This window comes from Austrofundulus limnaeus, unplaced genomic scaffold (assembly GCF_001266775.1).
Source record: "Austrofundulus limnaeus strain Quisiro unplaced genomic scaffold, Austrofundulus_limnaeus-1.0 Scaffold171, whole genome shotgun sequence".
In the NCBI taxonomy this organism is placed as follows: Eukaryota; Metazoa; Chordata; class Actinopteri; order Cyprinodontiformes; family Rivulidae; genus Austrofundulus; species Austrofundulus limnaeus.
In genome coordinates this window covers 761,465-766,346 of record NW_013952573.1, presented here as the reverse complement: position 1 = coordinate 766,346, position 4,882 = coordinate 761,465, and positions in this window count along the sequence as shown.

Here is a 4,882-nt window from a genome sequence, read left to right as displayed (position 1 = left end):
ATTATGAACAATGCACATAAATTGTTCTATGATTGTCAAACCAGTCATCTTTTCCTGCATGATACGTCATGAAATCAGTGAGTGCCTGATCATGTGCTGTATTGCTCAATATTGGACAAAAGTGACCCAGTCAAAGCACTTTTTTTTTGTACGTGCGCTTCTGCAGCACTACACTCACATAGACTTGACTCTCATCTGGTCCCACTTTGGTACCCACTGTCATAAGACCATTAACTTATGAGAAGTGTTGAATGGAAAGGTGGAGATTCGTTCATCCATTGATTATGTATTATTCGCCTAACTGTCTGAATCTCTGGTGTTCAGCCTCAGAGGCACCTTGGACAGGTCATCACATGGAGACAAATAACCGTTTACTTTCTCACACACACCTAGTTACAGTTTTAGAGGAATCAGTTAGCCTAACACACAGGTTTTTGGTCTGTGGGAGCAAACCAGTGTACCCAGAAAACCCACATGGGCACRGGGAGAACATGTAAACTCCACCCAAAAAGATCCCAGGCTGGGATGTGAWCCTGCAACCTTCTTGCTGATAGCTGACATCTCTACAAATGGTGCTACTTGATCCTGAGACAATAGAAAAGAGTAAGTGTAAAAAAAAACTGTTTTAATGGGAAACCTAAAGTAAATACTCTAAAGAGGGAAATGTGTCCTTTTTAGATTCAATTATGCTGCAAAAATTACCCATGTAAAATTACTAAAATATTAATAGAACTATATGCCTATTCAACTGGTGRCCCGCGGGCCACATCTGGCCCACGATTGACCAAAGTTGGTTAATTAATCTCTTAAGCCCAAACCCCCAGTTTTCTACTTTAATTACTGTAAGTTATTTTACTTAAACATGTKTGGTATCTACAGAAACATCAGACTCTTGGCTAGAAGCTGGTAAAACCATTTCTGTGAACACYCCAGACACTTAAAACTACAAACAAYTGAAGATAAATCTATGAAAGTGAACATTGGTTTAAAATTTGGCAAGTCAGAGATGTCAAAATRTTTGTGTGAAATAGGAGACATAATGTGTTATTTTTTGTTTTTCACATTGTTTTATTGTCACTAGGATTCTGTATGTTGTGATCATGATTAAATGCAGCAAAATAAACTATTTCAAATGTAACAGATCTTTGTAATATTTTTACATAATGACTTTAATTGCTGGATGTTTGGCCCCTGTGCTGTTGACCTGCAGTAACTGCAGTCTCTGGAGCAATTTAGTTGAATAGCCCTGCTGTATRCTATAGTCCAAATCCTCTAAAATTAAGTGAAATCTGCCAGTACAGCAAGAAAATTACACTTGATAAGACTTATGATAAGAAAAAAATGTCCAGGCTTACAAGACTAACAATCTAACACTATCAGTATTAAAACAAGATCAAACTACTTTTGGCTGGATTGTGAGATTGTAAAACTTGATCAGATGGACAGATTTTGTAATGAAGGTTAAAACCAAACTCCTCGCTTTAGCAGTTTCATCCATTTTTAATAAACTCAGTGCTTTAATGCACAAACATGGCTTAAAAAAGTCAAGTAAGTTAGTAGTTTCAAAAAGACAAAACACGTAGTTTTGTACTTGTTCAAGTACCAACCATAAGGTTAAATTAATCAGGGTGTTTTTTTAAATACAGTTTTTGCCCCAGCTGTGACCCACCAGTTGAGAATCCCTTCAGTAATCACATCAAAGTGATTACCCCTCAAATATCAGATGGACATCTTTTATCTGTTYCATTCTAGACTTTAAAATAACTTTAACTGTTTGGACTTAGTGGAAAAAGTGCTATTAATTGAATTACGATCTAATCTGGAGCGCTTTCAATGAGATCATGAGTGGGTTGATTGAAATGGTATTCACCTCAATTATGTTGGTATGGGAGCTAAAATGGGTCAACTTAAAAGTTTAGTTTTTTTTAAGGATGTTTCTAATCAGTGGCAGTGTGAGTCAGGAGGTATTTATTCTGTCAATTTGTTGCTACTTCATGAAATCCTGCTGGAAAAYGAAAAAATACCTCCAGTTTTACTTTTTWAAAAATCATTCTGACATTCTGTAATACGTTGTGAAAAAAAGTTTAAACCACTATTAATTTCTGTCCTTTTCCTTTCGAGAGGACAAAAATCTGTTCTGTCCAGTTTCTGTACTTTACCAGCACAGCTTATTGTGCAATGTGGGCTTAAAATGAGGGAAATGGAGAACAAAAGAGGAACTTCCAGGCATAAAATCTATCTGCAGCAGATAAAAAGGGTGTGAAAGTCATGCCTTTTAGCAAAGAAAACAAAAAAATCTGACACTTCGTCTGACAAATGCATCATCTATCAGCTAATCATCTGTCAGTTTTCACCTGTTTCTTGTTTTTATGCCAGAATTCAAAATGGTCTGACATCCTGAAAGTGAGCGGAAAAACTTTGAACCTTCAGAAAGACTAAAACAAATTCACTTAGAACTAAAAAGATGACAAAGGTTCATTAAAACTTTTAAAAGCAACATCTAAAGCAGAGGTTCTCAAACCGGGGTCCCAGGACCCTCAGAGGTCCGTGAAAGGCATCCTGGGGGTCCCCAAAAAATTCCACTAAATTTTTTATTTGGTTTTTATTTTTAAAAATGCATGAAGAACAATGAACTAATAAAACAAACATAAAAAAACTAATAAAAATATATTCCCATGGCATTTAGGGGTTGAAATGACAATAAATTATCTTTTAAAAGTGCAATGAGGGTGGTCCCTGGAATGTTTTTTGCCATTGTAAGGGGTTCCCCGACCCAAAAGGTTTGAGAAGCCCTGATCTAAAGAACCGAAGGACGACTCAAACAGCAGTGCTGCATAGTCAGGCTTTTTTACAAAGATCACTACTAAATAATTAATTACGGTAATCATCTTCTCTTTTCATACAGGTTACACCAACAATGACTGTTTATCTACAGTTCATTRTAAGAATTTACAAAAAGCAAACATTTATCTTTTATTTACATCAGATTCGTTTGGTTTATAGGTTATTTAAATTATGAAGTAGGCTTGCTAAACTTGTGGCACAAAAGTGACAAATTTTGGATTGACAAAATGTTTTTAACTAGTAATTTGCAAATAAAATGTAACAAATTTATATTGCTTTGTTTATATGCTTATTTAAGATTTTAGTTTTGCTTTCTGAATTTTGGCAGATAAATTGCCACAAAACTCCAGTAATGTTGTCAAATGCTTGTTTAACACACACAGAGAGAGAGAGAGAAATGCCCCTGCTTAGTCATTGTGAACTTTTGCACACTTATTTGACCAACAGTGATGATAAAGCCAACCGTCATTTACTCTCAGTTCTTAAGCACAACAACACTGCTGTCTTCTTTTCGTAACACAAAACCTTTTTCTAATGGTTGTGACGGGAACGGTTCCAGCTTCATAATCTCTAAACTGCTCTCCATCCTTGCTTTGAATAAACATGARTTCCAGTAAACCCTCTTAGTTAAACACACATTTCACAGGAGCGGAGCTGGCGGGCCACCACAAAAAGACCGTTTCATCACCGAGCCATTTCCTGCCCGTGTTGCTTTTACTCCCTGACCTCCGTCACGGCTCACGAGCCTCACGGTCACATTCGTTCAGTCGGCACAGGGGCGAAACGTCACATCAGCACTACTGAGTCACACAAAGCTATTGTTAGACACCTGTCAGCATAAACCGCAAACACTCTGAAGGGGAGGGGAGTTTCCAGACGGGCGCACAGAAATGTTTCCTTCTAATCGTTTTTCTACTTTTTCAGGTACAATCCAAAGTTAAGGTTTTTAAATTGCATTTCTAGTTCTTATATCTGCGAGTTACTGGATTTAACATAAAATGAGTGTGTGGATTGGAGCTTTGAAAGTAAAACAAAAAGAACAGATCACACTGTGAGGCTGTTTCATACAATATTTGCTTAAAGAAGATTTGCTTAAAGAACAATATTTGCTGGTGAGAAGGTAAATTGCAGGTCTTCTTTGTTGTAAACATCTTTTATACATTTAACGGAAGAACAAAACGGGTGAAAGATCTCATTGAAATATTTTATAGACAGGATGGACACAGTGACCAGTATTTGTCAGAGAATTTCAGGAGCAGACTTGATTCAGCAAACTGTACAAACCCTCCTGATTTGAATTTAAATCCAGTTTTCCATAGATTAAAATTTAAACAATTTTCAGGTTTATTTATTTTGTAGCAAAAACTCAAATAAGACTCAAAAACAAAAATGGTTGCTAAGTTTTTTTTAAACTTATGCACAGGTGAAACAAAACTAACTGATTTGTCATTAATTTATTGGATTAAGTGCACAGTTATTTTGTAGAGTTACAGAAAGTGTTTGTTTGAATACTACATTCATACTTCCTTCTTAAATGTAACATTTAGTTTTTTACTAAAACCGTTTGAATCAGGCATTTATTAGTTAGTACATGATGATATTTCATCCTTTTTTAAAGGTCAAACCTTTTCTGTGCTTCTGTATTTTACTTCATTCATTTTAACAAAGTAAAGCAAATGTTTAAACACAAATGAATCATAATTCCCCACAGTATCATTGTATCCAAACACAATGAGCTCTTTGAAGAAGCTGCGTATTTCAACAACAAAGGATGTTTCTGTTCCCAAACTGCTGACTGTCTCACACACAGTCCCTCTTCTGTGTCCTCTGACTGTTTGAGAGCCTGTGTACGAATCAACTGTATGAAGCACAGAAACASAGGGAAACCAAGGAGGTCCTATAGAACAGCTGGAGCTCAGAAACCAGGTGACCGTGTGATCGGCTGGAGAAGCTAACGGCTAACWCWAAACAGTCAAGAGTCTGGATTTCCCTTTACTGTACATGTTGACAACAGAGCAGAAAAAAAGGACTGACGATG